Source organism: Protopterus annectens, chromosome 16.part0, assembly GCF_019279795.1.
Source record: "Protopterus annectens isolate FY-2018-M chromosome 16.part0, PAN1.0, whole genome shotgun sequence".
Lineage (NCBI taxonomy): Eukaryota > Metazoa > Chordata > Ceratodontiformes > Protopteridae > Protopterus > Protopterus annectens.
This window is the reverse complement of record NC_056750.1, coordinates 779,223,625-779,247,719: the sequence shown is the minus strand read 5'-3', so window position 1 is coordinate 779,247,719 and position 24,095 is coordinate 779,223,625. Positions and strand designations below refer to the sequence as shown.

Genomic DNA, 24,095 nt, shown 5'->3' with positions numbered 1-24,095 from the left:
CAAAAATTAATGCATTTGAGGTTTACCATTGTGTAAGCTTTAGGATGAAGTATTTTAAAATGTTGTACATAGCATGGTTTTGGAATTATATATACAAATATGAACAAGCAATATTTGATGCCTAGAGGCGTCAGTAGGAGTTAACTGCAGATGAACCTGGAGGTGTCACTTGGCTGTAATGAGTTAAGTAGCTTGTTAGTGTGGTCTACCACACTGCATGATTATAGTACACGCAGCACACACATTACATTCCAGAAGTGGCAGAAAGATAAGCTAGAATCTGATACTGTTTTTTATTCTGTCATATATGTCTGACATAAATGAACACAGTGAAGATTACTGGACCTAGGACAGACCCCAATGGCCACTTCCCTAACTCCAGATGTACCATTCGCCACAGCCCTCTGGAACTCTGGATATGACAAGTTAAGCAGATGAAGAATTTATCTCAGATGCAATCTACGAGTGAGAGGGGGGAGGTAACCCACTCTAGAACAATTCTTCTTATAGCTCCTGAGTTTGATGGAGCTGATCTAGAAGAATATTGCGATAAAGCATGTCATACGCCAAAGAAACCAAGGAGAATGAAAACAATAATGACATTTATCTCTCTAAATTAGGAAGTCATTAAAGTCCCACAGTTTTAATTGAAAACAAAACACCAACCAGAAACCCTGTACTTTCTGTTTGTTTTCTGCTTAATTTTTATTTTTTTGCAGTTTTGCTGAATTTATTCTTTGATGTGTTAGGATTCATTTCTTAGTTTATTATATAATAGAATTTTGTTTAGCAGACTGAAGCAAACATAGTATGAGAATATTGTCTTATTTGAAAGGATTTTGTCTTTATAATTAATATATTTAAGTAAGGTGAGTTGATGTTACAAGGGGAACTTGCTTCCTGCAAAAGCAATATTTTTATATAACCTTTATTTACAGTCACTTTCCATATAATTCAAATAATTCTAAACATTTCATATCATAGTGCAAACATTTATTTTACAATACAAACAATATAAACCTAAGAAGCAAAGAACAAGAAATTAAAAATCTGATTATTAAACATTCCTATGCCTTATGCAATATGTACCACATAGTAATCAACTATTCTTGTGGTTAGAACATGTTTACATAAGAGTAAATAATTCTGCTACAGACACTATTCTTTGTTCCATTTGTTAGTTTTCCTTTACCCATTTCTTATTGTTACGACCCAGCATAGAGCACTACTCAATATCCCGATCCTTTTTCAAGGGGCCATAAGGGAGAGAGAGGATTAAAATTAAATCATCAGCCTGAAGATTGCCACAAACTTGTCATCACTGAGCATGCTCTCCAGGAAGTGGGCTATCAGCGCAATTACTGAGCATGCTCTCCAGGAAGTGGGCTATCAGACCAATTACTGAGCATGCTCTCCAGGAAGTGGGCTATCAGCCCAATTACTGAGCATGCTCTCCAGGAAGTGGGCTATCAGCCCAATTACTGAGCATGCTCTCCAGGAAGTGGGCTATCAGACCAATTACTGAGCATGCTCTCCAGGAAGTGGGCTATCAGCCCAATTACTGAGCATGCTCTCCAGGAAGTGGGCTATCAGCCCAATTACTGAGCATGCTCTCCAGGAAGTGGGCTATCAGACCAATTACTGAGCATGCTCTCCAGGAAGTGGGCTATCAGCCCAGCCTATTCTGTCTTCCTATCTCATTCCTGTTATTCATCTTAGTGACCACTTAAGTACTCAAACCATGGAAGCCATTTACTGACAAATTTTATGTCTGTTCTTGTGAGTACCCTAACAGGTTCCGTTTCTTAAAGAATTGGCTTTATACTTCTCAGTTCCTTTATGGTTGGTTTACATTGTACCTTCCATTTCCCCTGATATTACTGTTTTTTTTTTTTTTTTTTTATAAAAGAAGCAGTAAAGCAGCTTCCTTTATTCCACCCTTCCAAATGAAAACATGAAAGCAAAGAAAGCAGTGAGTTGAGACTCACGCTGTCATGAATCAAATGAGAATGCGCCTTAAGTTCAAACTACTCTCAACAAATGATAAATGTTTTTGTTTTGATATTTATTTATTTATTTTGCGATGGGAGTGTGAAATCTTCCACCCCTGGGCTATGCCAGTTATTGTGATGTTTGGAGCAACTTTACTTCCTCTTGTAAGTGCTGCAGTTTGGAGATATGCAAACGTATTGGCAAATACTATTGGCCAGATTCATTAACGCCTACACTGAGTGTACACCGTTCTGAGTGAATAAATAACAGAAGCATAACTCCCACCCTCTTCCTCCTAATTTTAGTTTTCCTGCTGATTATCTTGCAACTGTAATATTGACGTGATTCATAAAGGTTACTGCAGTGTGTAGACTACCGATATACGTGGCATAATCTTTCTGAGTGAATAGACAGCACAAAAATATGGTAAGGAATACAGATTATACAATTCCTCCTCTAAAACGTGCACGCTGATTGGCCAGCCCAACCAGCGTGCCCATTGTAAATCCCTCAATATACTAACGGAAAAAGGTCCGGTCGCCCGGACTTTTTCCATTAGTGTAAAACACTGTCTCGCTATGTTAAAAGAGTTTAACATAGCGATACAGGTTTAAAAAAAGCAACGCAGATCTCCGTTGCTTTTTTTAAAGCTGTCTCGCTATGTTAAACTCCTTTAACATAGCGACACAATAAAGCAACGGAGATCTTGCGATCTCTGTTGCTTTAAACCTGTCTCGCTATATTAAATGGGTTTAACATAGTGAGACAGCTTTAAAATAAGTAACGGAGATCTCCGTTGCTTATTTTAAAGCTGTCTCATATGTTAAACCCATTTAACATAGCGAGACAAAGCAACGGAGATCTTGCGTTCTCCGTTGCTTTTGCCCACAACTCTGATGTACTGTGTAGGCATGCGCAGTACATCAGAACTGCCTGAATACCAGACAGCTGCGGAAGGGCAGCAAAGAGGCATTATACAATGCCATTATTTAAGAAAAGTAATTATTTATTTTCTTAAATAATGTCATTGTATAATAACAATAACCCACTTCTGGGTGTGGGTAATGCAGGATTTAACCACGGTTGTCTTTGTTTGGTCCCTCGGGCTTCGCCCTCGGGACCAAACCATGCCAACCGTGGTTAAATCCTGCATTACCCACACCCAGTCGTGGGTTATTGCTATATTATTTACACTTGGTTGTACATTTAATGAGCACTTAGTAAAGGTGTTCATGAATCCAGCCCATAATATGTCTTGTTAATTCCTCTTTGGTACTCCAGGAGGGCATACTATGGTGGTGTCTTATCTCTTTCTGAGATTCATGTGCAGAAAGCACTTTTATGTTTATTTTGACAAATATTTAGTCAGGCTAGGGGTCTTTCAACTTATATTAATTTTATTGAAAAAAAAAAAAAAAAAAAAAGAGTTCTTCTATGAAATGAAACTGGCACATATTCACAATATTTAGGAAAATATGATAGCACCATACATTGCTTTAGAAGAAAAGCACCAAAACAGGTTATAGCCCTCCACCCTCCACACACAGACTCTCACAAACATGCAGACACACACACACACACACACACACACACACACACACACACACATGATCACAGCACAGCAAGATAAGATGTGGGAATTAAATCCTTCAGGGAAAATGCAATGGTGACAGCACATTTTGCATATTTTAGTTAATGATTTCTGGAAATAATTTGATTTTGAATACTTTAAAGAAATAATAAAACAAATAATTTTAGAAACGTAATTTTGGAACTATTCATCGAGCAGCTTAAAAATGTTACATTTTACAGTTCTAGCAGATCTGCAAAAGCTTTTTCAGAATAAAACTTGGATCTTTGGCTTGTGTAAGTGTCATTGGTTTGCAAGTTTGAAAGAGATATCTTGCATTTTCAATAATTTCTAACAGTTTAGTGCCAAGATTAAGACTATGAGCTCCCAATCAGCTTCATCCTGTAGTTCTGGGTTCAATTCCCTCACTGGACATTTGCCTACTGTTTGAATCAGAAAGTTATGCAACCATACAGTGTGTCTGGTGCACCCCTTAAACAGGCTTTTTACCTAATGCGTTTACCTGATTTAACAGATAAAGCGATTTTATAGACATAAGGGTTTAATATTTTACTTCCTCTTCCACTCTATAGAGTACTGAAACATTTAAACTGGGTCTGCCAAGATGAAAACTGTTCACAGTCCCCATTTAAAAGATCAGCAAAATGATTTTATTAAAAAAAATCAAGCAGCATCAAGCATGTTAAGGTTCTTCTTTTTAGTTGAGTCTTTATTAAAATAAAGTTAACACAGCATAGCACTTGTAAGTACCCTTTACTTGAAACTGAATAAAATCCAGTGAAGCTTGCAACAAGTTAATTAATCTTGTTAAGACATTGCTGTTTAATAAGCCTTGATCTGAGTGAAAATCTATCACTGGGATCAACTTACAAATAAAAAACGAGGAGGTATTGTTACTACATTCTGAGTAAAGCGATATGCTGCCAATGTCCCTACCACTTCAATTAACGGGCTCCGTCAACACAAGAAACACAGACTCATACATTACAATGGTCACAATGCTACGGGAAAGCGTTGAAGAAATCATGTAGCTTAATTGAATGACAGTATTCAGGATTGCAGAACCTGAAGGAATGAATGATCTTGGCCCATGTAGAACTAATGTGGATGAGCTAGTTTCAGTGAATGCTAGTCCTGTGATAAAGCAATTAGTGATAACTAAATATGAAAGCGTGCAAGTTCAAACTTCTGAGTGGGGTGTGTGTGTGTGTGTGTCCACGCGCGCATGCATTTGTGTATGTGTCCTTGTGTGCACATGCATGCGAAGGGTGAGCCTCTGTTATACTCCATGTATCTCCTTCTAAATATAACCTGCCTTGAGGCTAAACACAAACTGTGCGGGTTACCTTTTTTTTTTTTTCCTGAAATGACCTTTTATGGTGTCAGGACTTGTAGAACCATATAGTTTCCAAAAACATACTGCTTCCATCATGCTTACTATTCCAAGCTGCAATATCTAAATTTGAATCCTTTTTGGCTATAACACAGGTGTTGAAATACATTACTCTCTTCTGCATACTGACAACATGACAATTTACATAATTTCTTACTCATATGTGCTCCTTTCAAATAAACCTGAACTAATTGGGTAGTAGTGTCTGATTAAAAATCTGTTGAAGTTTCATACTAACATATGTTCATCTTTCACCGAACAGGATGAAAGATTGTCCAGTGACAAAATATGCTAAGGTTTCTTAATGATTACCATTGTTATTATTATAATGCATGAAATTCTGTGTTATAGGTGTATTACAATTATTACCAACCCATAGTCCTTTATTGGGTACACCTGTTTCTATCACAAGGAGCCCATTAACAAACGTTCTGCATGCAAGTCTGCCGGAAAAATTACATGGATAGTTTATTGTGCAACCAAAACCATCTCTTTTGGTTATCCCTACATCAAGCAGTCTAGTTTTATAGTACCTGAAAATTGAATTAATAATGGATTTGAAGCAGTTAATAAAGATGACATAAGGAATTTGCTGCCCTGGGAAGCCTAGGCAATGGATGTGTATTTATTTTTATGAATGAGGGAAAGTATCACTAATCTTATAAGTTATACTTCTCTTCATAGGATACAGAAAAATAACGTGGGTCTCGCTGCGGTAATGGATGTACAACATGAAGAAAATATAAGCTTTATTTTATAATCTGAATAAATGTTGTGAACGTTCTTTTGAAACATCATTGTATTGTATAAGGAAAATAAATGGGTAGTCTTATGTGTTTTAAGTTTCACCAGGTGTGGTGAGATAGTTAAATGCTCATATGAATTTTAATGCTTCTTTGATTATAATGCATGAAGGAGAAAAATGATGGTTGAAGTATGCTTTCAGAAGTGATAAATAACCGCCATTTATGATAAATTCACAATAACCGCCATTTATGATAAATTCACTATGAGTGCCTACTAGTGTATAAACAGCATATTATCAGATACCACTGTGACTTCCGTTATGCACATTAGAATGTTGAAGTACACTTTCAGAAGTGATAAATAACCATCATTTATGATAAATTCACTATGAGTGCCTACAGGCGTATTAGCAGCATATTATCAGATACCACTGTGACTTGCATTATGCACATTAGAATGTTGAAGTACACTTTCAGAAGTGATAAATAACCATCATTTATGATAAATTCACTATGAGTGCCTACAGGCGTATTAGCAGCAGATTATCAGATACCACTGTGACTTGCATTATGCACATTAGAATGTTGAAGTACACTTTCAGAAGTGATAAATAACCGCCATTTATGATACATTCACTATGAGTGCCTACTGGTGTATAAACAGCATATTATCAGATACCACTGTGACTTGCATTATGCACATTAGAATGTTGAAATACACTTTCAGAAGTGATAACCGCCATTTATGATACATTCACTATGAGTGCCTACTGGTGTATAAACAGCATATTATCAGATACCACTGTGACTTGCATTATGCACATTAGAATGTTGAAATACGCTTTCAGAAGTGATAAATAACCGCCATTTATGATACATTCACTATGAGTGCCTACTGGTGTATAAACAGCATATTATCAGATACCACTGTGACTTGCATTATGCACATTAGAATGTTGAAGTACCCTTTCTGAAGTGATAAATAACTTCCATTTATGATAAATTCACTATGAGTGCCTACAGGCGTATAAACAGCATATTATCAGATACCACTGTGACTTGCATTATGCACTTTAGAATGTTAAAGTATGCTTTCAGAAGTGATAAATAACCGCCATTTATGATAAATTCACTATGAGTGCTTACAGGCGGTATTAGCAGCATATTATCAGATACCACTGTGACTTGCATTATGCACATTAGAATGTTGAAGTACACTTTCAGAAGTGATAAATAACCATCATTTATGATAAATTCACTATGAGTGCCTACAGGTGTATTAGCAGCATATTATCAGATACCACTGTGACTTGCATTATGCACATTAGAATGTTGAAGTACCCTTTCTGAAGTGATAAATAACTTCCATTTATGATAAATTCACTATGAGTGCCTACAGGCGTATAAACAGCATATTATCAGATACCACTGTGACTTGCATTATGCACATTAGAATGTTGAAATACACTTTCAGAAGTGATAAATAACTTCCATTTATGATACATTCACTATGAGTGCCTACAGGCGTATAAACAGCATATTATCAGATACCACTGTGACTTGCATTATGCACATTAGAATATTGAAGTACACTTTCAGAAGTGATAAATAACCATCATTTATGATAAATTCACTATGAGTGCTTACAGGCGTATTAGCAGCATATTATCAGATACCACTGTGACTTGCATTATGCACATTAGAATGTTGAAATACACTTTCAGAAGTGATTAATAACCGCCATTTATGATACATTCACTATGAGTGCCTACAGGTGTATAAACGCATATTATCAGATACCACTGTGACTTGCATTATGCACATTAGAATGTTGAAGTACCCTTTCTGAAGTGATAAATAACCGCCATTTATGATACATTCACTATGAGTGCCTACTGGTGTATAAACAGCATATTATCAGATACCACTGTGACTTGCATTATGCACATTAGAATGTTGAAGTACCCTTTCTGAAGTGATAAATAACTTCCATTTATGATAAATTCACTATGAGTGCCTACAGGCGTATAAACAGCATATTATCAGATACCACTGTGACTTGCATTATGCACATTAGAATGTTGAAGTACGCTTTCAGAAGTGATAAATAACCGCCATTTATGATAAATTCACTATGAGTGCCTACAGGCGTATAAACAGCATATTATCAGATACCACTGTGACTTGCATTATGCACTTTAGAATGTTGAAGTACGCTTTCAGAAGTGATAAATAACCGCCATTTATGATAAATTCACTATGAATGCCTACTGGCGTATAAACAGCATATTATCAGATACCACTGTGACTTGCATTATGCACATTAGAATGTTGAAATACACTTTCTGAAGTGATAAATAACTTCCATTTATGATAAATTCACTATGAGTGCCTACAGGCGTATAAACAGCATATTATCAGATACCACTGTGACTTGCATTATGCACTTTAGAATGTTGAAGTACGCTTTCAGAAGTGATAAATAACCGCCATTTATGATAAATTCACTATGAATGCCTACTGGCGTATAAACAGCATATTATCAGATACCACTGTGACTTGCATTATGCACATTAGAATGTTGAAGTACACTTTCAGAAGTGATAAATAACCATCATTTATGATAAATTCACTATGAGTGCTTACAGGCGTATTAGCAGCATATTATCAGATACCACTGTGACTTGCATTATGCACATTAGAATGTTGAAATACACTTTCAGAAGTGATAAATAACCGCCATTTATGATACATTCACTATGAGTGCCTACTGGTGTATAAACAGCATATTATCAGATACCACTGTGACTTGCATTATGCACATTAGAATGTTGAAATACACTTTCAGAAGTTATAAATAACTTCCATTTATGATAAATTCACTATGAGTGCCTACTAGTGTATAAACAGCATATTATCAGATACCACTGTGACTTGCATTATGCACATTAGAATGTTGAAGTACACTTTCAGAAGTGATAAATAACCATCATTTATGATAAATTCACTATGAGTACCTACCGGCATATAAACAACATATTATCAGATACCACTGTGACTTGCATTATGCACTTTAGAATGTTGAAGTACGCTTTCAGAAGTGATAAATAACCGCCATTTATGATAAATTCACTATGAGTGCCTACAGGCGTATTAGCAGCATATTATCAGATACCACTGTGACTTGCATTATGCACATTAGAATGTTGAAGTACCCTTTCTGAAGTGATAAATAACTTCCATTTATGATAAATTCACTATGAGTGCCTACAGGCGTATAAACAGCATATTATCAGATACCACTGTGACTTGCATTATGCACATTAGAATGTTGAAGTACCCTTTCTGAAGTGATAAATAACTTCCATTTATGATAAATTCACTATGAGTGCCTACAGGCGTATAAACAGCATATTATCAGATACCACTGTGACTTGCATTATGCACATTAGAATGTTGAAGTACCCTTTCTGAAGTGATAAATAACTTCCATTTATGATAAATTCACTGAGTGCCTACTGGCGTATAAACAGCATATTATCAGATACCACTGTGACTTGCATTATGCACATTAGAATGTTGAAGTACGCTTTCAGAAGTGATAAATAACCGCCATTTATGATAAATTCACTATGAATGCCTACTGGCGTATAAACAGCATATTATCAGATACCACTGTGACTTGCATTATGCACATTAGAATGTTAAAGTATGCTTTCAGAAGTGATAAATAACCACCATTTATGATAAATTCACGATGAGTGCCTACTGGCGTATAAACAGCATATTATCATATATCACTGTGACTTGCATTATGCACATTAGAATGATTTTCTGATCACAAAGTATTGTTTACCAACTGCAGTTCACATTAATAACACTGCAATGAAATTGATATTGATGCTTGTTTAGTAGGGTAGACCACCAGTCCCAGTAGACCCATTTCACACACAGTCAGATTGAAGGACAAATAAAGGTGCTATATAATAAAATCACAACAGTATTTACAGTGCAATTCAAGGGTTTCTCTGTAATGTAGCAAGAAAATGTGGATGCAAATGCAGTTCTGAAAGTTAGATGAGCAGAGAGAGAGAGAGAAGAATATACACTTTGCAACTTTTTGTCTGAGGGTCATGTAGCAGAGGGCCAAAACTATATTTGTAAAGTTATAGAGGAATAAGGAATTGCTGATGTGCTTTAAAAAAGACAGGCAAATCCCTCTGTGATGGTACCAACCGTATGATATGGTCTCTCAGGCAACACTGCTGCAAGGCATGTGATATTTGAGAGGATGATTGGCATGAAGGGCGTACAATAAATTCAGACTGCTGCTTTGGGTATTAGCCGGCGTTACAGCTCTACATAATGCAGCTATGGATTAGAGTTAAAATCACTGGCTGTCCAGGATTTCACCCACCTTAGACCTAGCCCAGTGATTTCCAGTGAAATCTTGACAACAATAATTGAAATTTGTTCAAAATTATTTTCTGCATAAAATATACATGGGAACAGTATTTTCTAAAGATTTTCCAGTTTCCCATCTCCTGTTGTAACTTTGATTCAAGGAACTAGTCCTTACAAGCAATACATGCAATTGATGTAAAAGTTACATTAGCCACCAGAGACACTCCGTATGCTGGGCTGATGAGCTCTCAGCTCCACAACAGATTGCACTGTGTGTCACAAGGTTCAATATTGGGACCTTATATGTTTATAAATAAAATCTTACAAATCTTCACCCAGCAAATCACATCTAGTATGGAAGTAACTCAGCACTAATATGTGCTGCCTTTTCAATTAAATGGCTCCAAAATGGCTTACAATATTCTTTTGCAAAAACAGAAAAGAAGCTGGAACAATCTAAACTACTCCTAAATTCAAATAAGACTAAGCCAATGATATTCTCCCCTCCAACCCAGCAATTGTGTAAAATAGTAATATTACAATGTTATTAGTCAATAATACTAGAACTTAATTTGTACTGCTGGGAGTAACAATAGATCATAGATTAAAATCTGATCAGGACATTGCAACATGTAGTTCCAAACACTTACCACGTTATGAGTTTTCTAAAAAGTGAAACAGTTCTTAGCAGAATATGCATGTAAGACTAAGCTTAAACCTGTATATTTTCTAGTCTCCTGTATGTGCCTCATCAGTTTCACTAGATATGGTCCTCTCATCTAGCTGAACTGGAGCAATTTTACACTAAAATTACAAAGTTTGTAAGTAACCACATTAACCAATCACATCACCATGTGGTACTTCACTCCCTTAGCTGGGTGGAGCTATCTACTCTGACAACAAATTCAAGGCATGCAGACCTGAAGTGTCAAAAACTACTATAAAGAACCGAAGTGTCAAAAATGAAAGCGGTCAATAAATGTATTATTTTTTATTATTTACTGTCTGTATGCTTACTGTGTTTAAGGAAGTAAAATCTGAGGTATTTTACTGGTTTATAGGAGCTATCTACTCTACTTTTCTCATATTAAGACTGGCCACAATATCCTCTATATCCTAGACACTTGTCCTCACACCAAGCAAGATATTAAACTGCCCCCCCCGAGAATTCTGATGACTAAATTATCACTTAGTACTCAGGGAAAAAAAGAAAAATTGTAATAATGACTGTCTGTACTGTTTGTGTTGCTAAACTGTAGAACTCAGCCTCAGCAGGCATCAGAAATATTTTATTTTTTTATTTATTTTACATTTGTTGACCGGGATAGTCCGACTGGATGCATGTCCATTTTCAGCGGAGGCCCGGGGAGAAAAGCTCCAAGGGTAAGCAGATACAGCATTACATAATACCAGCATTACATATTACAAACAGATTATTTACAGAGATTACATAAATAAGCAAGTTAAACAAGTTCCACAGGTTACAGTTAGTCCTGAGCACAAGTCAGGATTAAATTAAATTACACAGTAAACTGGTTAACAGATTTTTACACATTCGAGTTAGCCAGGCTTGATACATTGACATAGCCAGTTAAGTGGCAAATGTTGTTTGAGTCTAGTTTTAAATTGACCTAAGGTGGAAAGTAAGGTAATATCAGCTGGAAGAGAGTTCCAGGATCTACTTACAGAGTTTGCAAAGAGAGAGTCACCGACTGTTATTAATTTTGCTAGTCTGAATTAGTAGTTTGTTAGAGGATAGAAGCGGTCTAGGATTGTTATAGGGGGTGATAATATTTTTAAGTGCAGGAGTATTGTCCGGATTATAGAGGATTTTATAGGCCATAATCAGTTGGTTATACTGGATTAGGCTGGGTAGTTCAAGCCAACCAAGCTGATTTAGATTGATGCAATGATGTGTCCTAAAAGGCAGCCCAGTGGCAAACCTGGCAATGTGGTTGTAGCAAATTGAGAGTTTGTTAAGGACAGTCTTGTTCAAATTTGAGAGTAGAGGGATGCATACAGAAGGGTTGAAAGAAGGTGAGAGCGAGCTATGGCAATTTTAGCTGGAGGGGTTAGGAAGGCTTTTATTCTGTAAAGTGACCCTAGTTTTTATTGATGGTTTTGATAGTTTGGTTAACATGTAGGTCAAATTTGAGATTATTGTCTATGATGACACCTAATAGTTTTGTAGATGGGTCAGGGGAGATTATTGTGCCATCATTTGATTTTATGGTAAAGGTGAAAGTGGTAGACCTACGTGTTGGTGAAAATAACAGCATTTTAGTTTTTTGGGATTTAGGATCAGACGATGTTCAGAAAGCCAGTTTTCTATTGTATTAAAGGTGGTCTGGGTAGCTGACCATAACTCTACTGGAGATGTGGCTGAGCAAATCAGAGTGGAGTCATCAGCATATTGGATACAGCTGACTTTTGGGATGACAGTATAAAGGTCGTTAATGAAGATGGAGAACAGCAAGGGCCCTAGTATAGAGCCTTGTGGTACTCCGAGGGTGTTAGGTAGAAGGTTAGAGAGTTTGTTCTGCCAGAGGACAGCCTACTGTCGACCATTCAGGTAGGATTGAAACCATTGGAGGGCTCCAGTATCTAGACAGAATGTTTGCAGGGTGTGGATTAAAAGTTGGTGATCAACCATATCGAATGCCTTGGAAAGATCCAAAAAGAGGGCTGAGGATATATAATTATTGTTGCGATTATGGTTTATGGTGTTAGTAAAGGCTAGGAGGGCTGAAGTAGTGCTGTGATGAGGATGGAAGCCATGCTGAGTGTCTGCCATAAGGCGATTTTGGATTAGGTGGTGCATGAATTGTCTATGAATACATTTTTCCATAATCTTTGCAAGTGGAGAGAGTATAGCTATTGGCCTATAATTGGAGAATTCAGTAGAGCTGCCTCCTTTGTGAAGTGGGATTACATAGGATATTTTCCAGATGGTGGGAATTTTAGCTTCTACTATGGTTCGATTGATTAGTATTGAGACGGGATAAGCAATAGCATCAGCTGATTTTTGTAGGTACTCGGCAGGGAGTTGATCAGTAGAAAGTGTAGTGGGTTTTAATTTTTTGATCAAGGTATGGATAAGTGAAGTGGTGACTGGTTGGAAGCTGAACGCAAGTAGGTTTCTAGGGGTGCTACTTTCAGGACCAGGGGAGCTAGGAGGTAGTTGGCTAGCTAGGGCTTGAATTGTCTCAGAAAAGAATTGGTTAAAACTATCAGAAACATCTTCAGGGGTTTTATCAATAGTAGCAGCAGGGATTGGGGTTGAAGTTTGTCCAGGATGTAGTAGATTATTTAAACCTGCCCAAAACTTCTGAGGGTTATTTTGATTTACTGTCTGTAAATTACAGTAGTATTGTTTTTTGTCTTGTAAAATTGATTTTTTGGTTTCGTTCCTGTATTGCCTGTATTTAGTGTGATCTTGAGGGTCTTTAGAAGAACGCCATAAAGCCCATGCTTTGTTTCTAAGGGTAATTTTGAGTTTAGACTCTATAGAAAGCCATGGTGCAGTTTTTGCCTTGGTTCTCTTTGAACGAACAGGTGCATGCAAATCAAGGATCTCAAGGAATTTGTTGTTAAAGTATGCTACTGCTTCCTCTAAGGGGAGGTGTTTTAGAATAGACCAATTATATGAGTTTAGTTCTTGTTGGAATTTGGCAGGGTCAAAGTTTTTATTGTTTCTAACCTTTCTGAGTAAGGGTTGTTGGGAATTAATGGTTTTGTGCTTAATTACATATGTGAGAAGGTGATCGCTTAGGCCATTAAGGAGGGCACCAGAGGTGTACAGTTGGGGGTGACTGTTTATGAGTACCCAGTCAAGTATACTTTCTTTTTGGTTGGGTTTACCTATCCTGGTAGGGGTGGATATGATTTGTGTAAATGCATGCAGGTTAATATGGGTGGTTGGGGATTCTAAGGAACAGGTGCCCCAGCCTATGTTAAAGTCTCCAAGTAGTAGGGTTTCTTGGGGGTAGTGACATGATAACCAGTGCAGGATATCTTCAAATGTAGATATATTGTTACCTGGGGAATGTACATACAGATGATATTAATGCATTTATTTTTATTAAGTTGCAATTTGGTGGCAAGAATCTCAGAGTTATTAATCTGAGGAGGTTGTATTACATCTATGGTGACATTCAACTCAGATTTATAGAGTACAGCTACCCCACCCCCCTTCCTCGAAGCACGATCCAGCCTGTGTATGTTGTACCAAGGTGGTAACACTTCATTGTCTTTAGTGTTAGGTTTTAACCAGGTTTCAGATAAACAGAGAATCTCAGGGGAGTGGACATCCAGAAGTGCATGCAATTCATGTACCTTGTTATTAATGCTTCTAATATTGAGATGACAGACTAGGAGAGAGTTAGTTGGCCTATTAATTTTAGGTTTGTAGCTTAGATTACAAGGAGAGGGGGTATGTGTATCTGAAGTGAGTGGGCCAGGGTTGGGGTGAATATCACCACCAAGTATTAGGTTGAGTCTATACTTGGTGATGAACTTCAGGAATATAATTCTCATGTACGATTTAAAATCTCTTTGAAGACATACCTCTCAACCAAATTGTCCTACACGTGTTACAACAACTTTACTAAAACCTTTTTTTTTAATTCTAGCTCTTATCCCATGTGTAAGTTACAGTCCCTATGAAATTATACCAGTCAGTATGATAGTGCTGCCCTTGTAGGTCATAGGTCATGATAGTGCTGCTATAGTGTTATCCTCATTATGAATCCCCCTCATCATGCAATCAAATTAAGCAAATACCACCATATGTCTCACATTATTATTATGTAATCTCCTGGTTATGGGTTACAACAGAATCTGACTGATCGTGTAAAATATGCGTATGCCTTATCTGCTCTCTCTGCTAATATTATTGTGAGGGTATGTTTGTACACAATGCAGAAATGAATGTTTTATTAATGTTTAAGTTATACATAGGTTCATATATTCAGCATGTACTATCTTCTATAGATGTCTGAGTTTAATATGCTGTAAATACTATGTAGTGTAAGTAAAATTATATTATCTGTTAACATTACATAATTCTGAGTGTTAATGTGTATTTTTATTGATAGCTTATTCAAATGTATGTAATGTGGAACTATTTTCCACAAGCCTCCAATGTAAAGGAACTGGATCAGGAGTGATTTTCCCCATAAACAAAGTCAAATAAATAAATAAATAAAATTAAATTGCCCCTCTTAAAACACAAGAATTTAGAAACAAAATGAATCTTCTCTTCAACGTTTGTATTATCATACCTACAGGTTTGTAAGCTATGAAAATCAACATTCCACTGTATACAAAATCCTATACAGTGACAGTAAATTAAGAATGAAGTCTATATATATATATACAGGCAGTGGAGCTTTTATAATCATAAAATGTTTTTCTTCTAGGTACATGCAAATAAAACTCACAGACCAGGACATATTCATGCAGGCATAGTACAGTTTACTGAAGCGGCACCTTGATTACACATACACAAGTCAGCGTTCCCACCAAAAGCCAGCTGCTTAACATTTCTTTACCTGTATTCTTTTTTTACTCAAACGTTTTTATTGATTTTCTTCAAAATATAATAAATAACTCAACTGAAATTTAAGTAGTACTTCAAAACATATTGACAAACTATATACATTATTTACATTTGGCCTGAAGACAAATTATTACATGAAACAATCTGAGTCAATTTTGTGTAAACTTTGAACAAATGTTTTTCTTCTTCAGTTTTTTCTTTTAAGTAGAGTCTGAGTTCATTTTTAATGTCTCAATAAGAGTTGAAATCTTCTTCCATGGGTTATTTGTCCATGTATTAGGAGCAATCCTTAGCTCCTTGACTTTGACTTCCATCATTGCTGTTTCAGTTAATAACATTAAAAATTCTTCAAAGGAAGGTTCAGAAATTGATTTTCTCTTTCTAGTTATGCACTTCCTAGCAACTGCTAGTATAGTCCATAATAAATATAGATCTTTTTTATTCATATCAGTTGTTTTCATTAATATTCAGTATAATTAAAGATTTAAAGTAAATGAATCTGTGAATATGGCTTGAAAAAAATTACCAATATCTTCCCAGTATTTTCTGACTTTAATACAACAATAAAATATATGTATCCAATCTGCTTTACATGTTTGTAGGCATCTCCAACAGGTAACATTGTTGGAAGAGCCAAGTTTCGCTAGTTTATTAGGTGTATAAAGTGATCTATGCAGAAATTTCCACATGTATATTCTCCAAAATTGTACATGAAATGTGCTGAAGGGAATGATGATGGATTTTTTTGCATTTAGTTTGAGGCTGTGACTACTACACCAGTTGTTGGTCTGCATGAGACCCTTCTGGAGTATACTGACATCATTTGGGGATTCAGTAATTGCACCTGATTTGCAGTCATCTGCAAACTTGCTCAGTCACAAACCCCTTAGTTTTGACTTGAACTTCTGAGAAGTATATACCAAACATTAGGGGGCCCAGCACTGACCCCTGTGGCAACATGTTAGTAACTGGTCTGCCAAGTGATGTGGAGTCACCCACTTTGATAGTGTGTGTCCAGTTTGTGAGCCAGTTGGCAACCCATCTTACAACAAAGGGGTTTACATTCAGTTTGCTAGGTTTATTGATAATGCCTGAATGTGGGATTGTGTCGAAAGCCTTCGCCAAGTCAAGGTATGCTGTGTGCACAGATTTGACCTCCTCAATGGCCTTGGTCACACTTTCAAAGAATTCCACCAGAGTTAGAAGGCAGGATCTGCCCTTCATGAAGCCAAACTCGGTAGGATCCATGGTTTGTAGGTCATTTATGTCTTTATTTATGAGGTCCATGATATGTTCCATGGCCTTACAGATGAGTCTGTCAGTCTTAGGAGTCTATAATTCCCTGGATTTGTTGCTATGGCACCTTTGTGGAGGGGAATAACTGTAACTCTTCACCATTCCACTGGAACAAAGCATGTGGGCTATGTTTGAAAAGAGTATTTAGTGGTGATGCTAGTTCATGTTTTAGCCTGTTAGAAGACAACCTGGGATTTCATCTGGTCCCGTAGAGGCTGTGTTTTTTTGTCTTGAGCAGGGCTTTGAGGACGTGCTCTTCAGATATGTAGGGTGGAGGGGGTTTAGGAGAGGGTTTGCTGTAAGTTAGGAGGGGATAAGGGAGTGAAATTTTCACCAAACCTATCCGCTAGAAGGTTTGCTATCTCTGTGGGGTCAGTGTGTGATACCATTGGCCACTAGTTCTGCACATACCCTTCAGGTTGTGTACATAGCTGTAAAAGGCCTTATGGTTATCCTTGGCAGTACTTGCTAGGTTTCTCTCAAAAGAGCTCTTGGAGGATTTAACATGTTGTCTTATTTGCCTGTTGAGGCTGAATAGGGTGCTTTTCCATCGTTGGGACCTCGCCTTTCTTTTTTTGGACAGCAACTTTTTGCATTTATTGCAGAGATTGTTAATGCTGGATGTCCTCCATGACAGCTTGTTTTTGCTTGGGGCTCTGGCTTTGATTTTGTCTGGCCAAGTTTATACACTTATGCAAGTGATTGTACAGGGCTTTAGTGTAAGCTTCAGCATAGTTACACTTTCAGTTTGGGGTGGGGCTTGAAATGCATTTATACCTTCACCTAGGAAGGTATAGTTTGCCTTGATGAAGTTTTTTTAGTCTGATTTCACCTTTTGTGAGTTCTGGTGTTAGTGTCATTTTGAAGGTGACTGATTTGTGGTCAGTTTTAACTGACAAGGGTCCAACAGTTGTAGCCGTGCACCTGTTTGACATGTTGGTGAGGACCAGATCTAGAATGTTTGTTCTTCTTGTCGGGGTATGGACAATTTGTTCCAGGGCATTTGAATTCACAAAGTCAAAGAACATTTGGGCGAGTTTGGGCTAGAGTAGGTTTCCCAGTTGATGGTGGGATAATTGAAATTCCACATAACCAGTGTGTTTGGCAATATTCAAAATCTGTGTCTAATTTTTGGCCTTTTTCCCCCCTCATTATTTTAGTCTTTTTATCCAGATTTCTTACGCTAATAGCTAGAGAGGTATGCTCTTCAGGTGAATGGTCTCATGGTTAATGTCATGAAAAACTGACATTATGAAAGTTGAAAGTAAACCGCAACGAAGGGAACATTATTGCATGCACAAATATTTATGGTCACATCAGTCTCACACACACACACACACACACACACACACACACACACACACACACACACACACACACACACACACACACACATATGGTCACGTGTGCACATATACACAGACTGACTGCAGAGCCATAAGTAAATATAAATGAACTGAAAAGATGGTTCATTAAAACTCTTGCATTTAACTTCTTAATTCATAAGTGATGAAAACGGAGACATAATGTTTCATGATCAGAGCATGGGAAAATCGTTATGGTCTGGCTATTCAGTTTTGTTTTGCAAACTGTTTTTTTAATTAGGTAAAATAATTTTGGTACATTAAATTTTTATTCATTTTTGTAATTTTGGGCGGCACAGTGGTGCAGTGGTTAACATTGTCACCTCACAGCAAGAGGTTCTCCAGTTCGATTCTCGGCTGGGGTGCCTTCTGTGTGGAGTTTGCATGTTCTCCCTGTGTTCACGTGGGTTTCCTCTGGGTACTCCGGTTTCCTCCCACATTCCAAAGACATGCATCTGGAGCATTTCTCCCCGGGCCTCCGCTGAAAACAGGCTCTGTGGAACCTAGTCGGACTTTCCCGGTCAACAAATGATAAATAAATAAAAATAAAAAAATTGTACATTTTGCACATTAATGGTATATTTTGGACTTAGTTATTTTATATAAAATAGCAGCACATTTTTCATTTGCAAACACTATCTAGTATAAGCTATATGGAGTGTATTTCTTTATATGAAGAGTGAATCTGTGTGTCCTGATAGATTGTATATTTATTTAGATATCATGCCCTATAGCAGCCCAGATTAAAAAGGAATGCACATTGTTCTGCATTAAATGATATCTAAATGAAAATATACATTTACTGAAAAACATTTTTTAGAGGTAATGTAAACAAGTTGAGAGGTACAGTCTTTGGTTTCAGATATTTGTGAAACATAATTGATAGTAGCTGGGAGGAGTCCACTACAAGTGCCTTTGTCCCTGGAGCTTGAATACAACTATTATACAGACAGGGACTCAGGCATTTTGCAGCTGGCATGGCTGGCTACTCATGATCAAACTTGGCTACATGTACGGGTGATGTGTGGCAATCATGGGGAGTGATTGGAGCTGCCACACCTTGTCCAAACACAGTATCTTTTTTCAGGCATAGTCAGTGTGGCAGTCTTGGGGTGGGACTGCAGGTTAGGGTTTCAAGCAGTAGTCAGGATGGAGATTAATAATTCGGGAGAATGGAGCTTTAGGTTTAAGGAGCAGGAAGGGAGTTTAGGGTTAGGAAGCAATCGGGGACTGTAAGTTTAGGGAGCAGAAGGGGGGTTTTAGGATTAGGAAGCCATTAGGGACTTTAGGTTCAGGGAGTGGGAAGGGAGTTTAGGTTTACAGAACAGGAGAGGAGTATAAGGTTAGGGAGCAGAAGTGACGTTTTTGGGTTGGGAGCAATCAAAAACATTAGGTTTAGGGAGGAGGGAATGGAGTTTTGGGCTTTAGGCTTATGAAGTGATCAGAGACTTCAGAGTTAGACAAGAGAGCGCTATGGTTAGGGTTTAGGAATGGGTAGGAGTTTTAAGCTTAAAGTTAGGTTTCTGGCATTTCAGAAGGGTCAGGTACTGGGAAGGCTAGGCAATTCACTAGAATCAGGCTGGTATGAGTTAGAGAACTTAACAATTAGAGCAAGTGTGTCATTAGGTACGAGTATGTGAGTAATTCCAGTAGAGTTAGATGGGAGTTACTGCGTATCATATGTTGAACTTCATTTCCTAGAATGACAGCTGGGAAAGTAAAATTCAATTCGCTTTGACACCTGTCCATTTTTTTGGACTATCTGGAAATTAAAGCAGTTGTCTGGTAGTCCAGAAAACAGTGTACATACTCTGGTATTCAGTTTAAAAAAAAATGGCCTATTGGAGTTTGTTAAATCGGCAGATTTACTATGCTTTTTTACAGACGTCATCAGGAATGAAAAAGAGGGCTTTCCTCCTCATCTGATGAAAGTGGGTGGGAGAGGGGAGGAAATGGGTAGGGCTATTTCAGGTGTGAGGGGTGTGGCCTTGGTCTACTTTTAGCCACAACGAAAGGTGGCAACCCTACATGCAATATCAACAAAATCCTTTAAAATACTGGGCAGCACAGTGGCTAGGTGGTCAGAATTCCTGTCTTACAGCTTAAAGATTCATGTCTGACCTCTGGTCATTGCCTGTGAGGAGTCTGAATGTTCTCTTGTTTTTGTGGATTTACTCCAGTTTCCTATCAAAAACACGATGAGACTGGCTATTTTAAAAATATGCATATCCATTCATATTTACACTTGCCGTTGTGGCATCTCTCTCAACTCTCTGTATTTTCGCCGAATATGTATACTGCGGTGGTGGTGCTGCGGTAGCGTTGTCATCTTACAGTAAGACGTTGTCCTGTTCGATTCTCAGCTAGAGTGTCTTCTGTGTGGAGACATGCATGAATGGGCGTACCTTCATTGAAGGTTGTGCGTCAGAGCTGGCAACTCGGCACGTAAAAATCTACTGCCAATCATTAGCGGACCGGAGTTCTGCTGTGGCAACTCCTAACCGTGAAAAGCTGAAAGATACAACAACAACAACAAATCCAAATTTTTACCATGTATTTTTAGTCTGTTACTCCTAAAAATCTATGGTTTTGTGACAAATCACTGAGGATTGATATTACTAAATAATGATCTGCATTTGAGTTTCAGGCTTCATATCCTCCATTAAATTCTTGATAATGCAAAATATGATGTTCATCGTGTTACCCTGCTGCAGTCATCACACTTGGGTTATCCTGTCGTCAAGCGGTCCCGCAGTCGGCCTGAATTCCAAAGTCTTGGTCCGGCGTCGGTTGCTGTCACTTCTTCCCTGACGTCAGTGTGCCAGGGGTATAAAAGAGGCATCCAACGCCATTTTCTTCAGTCTTTCTTGCCGCGCGGTGCCCGAAGTAGAAGCAGTTCGCAAGTGCCAGTCGGCCGACACCTGAGATTTTCGAATCGAATTTCAGTCCGAAGTCTTCAAAGCTAAGTACCCCATTGGGGAACCTTTTCTTGCCTCAGTCCGATGTCAGAAAAAGTTAACAATTGCATTTCTTGTGGGAAGCAAATACCTCATAAGGACTTTCATTCTTATTGTATACCTTGCCTAGGCCCAGACCACGACGTCACTGGTTGTCGGTTTTGTGCTAGGTTCAATAAGCGAACTATAAAGCGACGCTTTGATTTCGCTCGACACTACTTCGGTAGGAAATTTAATTATACTATGCCATCGGAGCAACTGACTACCGGCGTGCATAAAAAATGCAAAGATAAAGATAGGCAGCCTAGATCCAAGCCAGACTCTGAGGCCTCGGCTGGGCCTATCACCGTTTCTCCGGTTTTCAGTGAGGCGCCTACGCAGCCCCTGACGACTGCAGAATTGGAACCCCAGACCGCTTCAGATTCTCAATCAGAGAGTACTAGGCCGATGCAGCCATTTTCTTTAGGCCCTACTGACAACATTGCAGAAGGAGAAGCCGGTGCTGTGGAAACACCTTCGGTTACAGAAGGTGTCTTTAGACTGACTACTCTCACCATAAAATCTTATGCTAAGCTTAAGACTCCTTTAAAACCTAAAAAGACTGTACATCAGTCTCCAGTTCAAGGCCCCATGCCTAAGAAACAGATGCTTAAGATGGCTGAAGATTTGATTACTCTGATCAGGGGCTCCCAACCCCCCCCCCCCAGACAAAAGGCCAAGACAAGAGGAGGATTATGCTTCCTCTGATCAAGTTTCTATTTCCTCAGACTCCTCTGAGGAACAGGATTACTCCTTTCCCCCTTATGTAGATTCTGATGCTGAAGACTCCATACCCTCAGCATCTCCCCCTAAAGACTATTCCAAAGTCTTGGTCTGGCGTCGGTTGCTGTCACTTCTTCCTTGACGTCATTGCGCCAGGGGTATAAAAGAGGCATCCGATGCCATTTACATACCATGAGGGAACATTTCCACTGGGAAGGTCAGGACGACTCTGACTCAAAGAAAAGGCTCCGAGAGTTTCTTTTACTTCCCCAGCACAGACCACTTGCTATCACTCCAGTTTTAGACATTGTGGATGATGTTTACTTAGAATCTAGTCTAAATCCAGATTATCTGCCTCCTGCTCCAGCCAAACCAGACAGGTATTATAGAGTGCCTGACTCACACAAATTCCTTTACAAAAGCCCTGTTGCTGACCCAGAAACAATCTCCCAGGGTCCCAAAGGGGCTAAGGCTTCTATGGCTAAAAATCATGTGCCCTCTGAAAGGGACTCTAGAGCACTAGATAGGTGGGGGAAGAAGGTTTACACCTCAGCTACTCTAGCTATGAGAGCATTAAATTGTCAATTTCACATGCTGAAATACCAGCAATTCCTAATGTCTCAATTAAAACAAAAGATGAGCACGCACCCTCAACAGTCTGAATTAAAGGAAATGCAGGCTCTGTTGCATGCAGCTGAACAGGTGGGCAAACATACTTTATAATGTGGATTTGATTCCTTGGAAGCTTTCTGTAGAGCAGCTGTTACTGGGTCTGTCATACGCAGGCATGCTTGGTTAAAGGAACAAACTCTGCCTGATCATGTTAAAGCAAAATTACTAAATACACTTTTACAGCAGGATGTCTTATTTGGTGTCAAAGCAGAAGAGGTTTTAAAGAAAATGGAGGATAAGGCAAAGTCTATGCAGACGGTCAAGGATTTCTTACAGGTACAACCCCCTCGTTTCAGCAGAAATTGGCCAACAAAAAATTGGTCCTTTCCAGCTTCTGACAGGCCACAGAGGGGTAAATACAGATGCCCAAGGGGCAGAGGTCAAGCACAAATTCCTTACAAACCTCGCCAATGGGGCACTGCAACACAGAAGGGAGGAGAAGACAGGCCCCAAACTACTAGAAGACAAACACAATGACTTAACCCTCAAACTGCCAAGCAAAACTCTCTTGGCAGCTCCCTTGGGAGGAAAATTAGCATTTTTTGCAGACATCTGGCACATCATCACAAAGGACAAATGGGTCTTAGACATTATCTCACAAGGATACAGATTCCATTTTCACACCTTGCCAAGGATAAAAGAAATGCCAAACCTGCCACAAAATCAATGGGCAGAGGCACAAAACCAAATTGCAGCTCTCATGGACATGAGAGCCATTCAACTGGTGCCTACGCAGGAGCAAGGTCAAGGATTTTACTCAAGGCTCTTTCTAGTCCCCAGAAAGGACAATGCATGGAGACCCATTCTGGACCTTTCAATTCTAAACACCTACTTGCAAGTACCCAAATTCAAGATGCTAACACTACAGCAGCTTCTTCCCATGTTGGGCAAGAAGGCTTGGCTAGTAACATTGGACCTCAAGGAGGCATACCTGTATGTCCGTATCAGACAAAATTGCAGAAGATACCTCCATTTCATTGCAAGTTCAACCCATTACCAATTCTCTGCACTACCCTTTGGCTTATCTACTGCGCCCAGGGTCTTCACAAAATGCCTGGCACCAGTAATTGCATACTGCAGACAAAGAGGAATTCAAATATACCCATACCTGGACGACTGCCTCATCCAAGCAGAAAGCAAGGACATTCTCTTACAACATCTGGCATTTGTCAAACACCTTCTAAGTTACCTAGGGTACACAGTAAATGAAAATAAATCAAAACTAGTGCCCTCACAAAACATGACATTCCTGGGTGCCAGCTTGAATACAACGGCCCAGATGGCTTATCTCACGCCAGACAAGCAACTACAACTAACTCAGTACTTCAAAACAATGGCAACAAAGACCCAACTCCCTG

General features: G+C 38.5%; 1 protein-coding gene across 1 annotated transcript in view; it reads right to left on the bottom strand.

The window, feature by feature from the left end:
- Window positions 1–24,095, bottom strand: part of LOC122790968 (tripartite motif-containing protein 2-like) — a 73,153-nt gene that overhangs the window by 27,102 nt on the left and 21,956 nt on the right. The window lies entirely within an intron of this gene.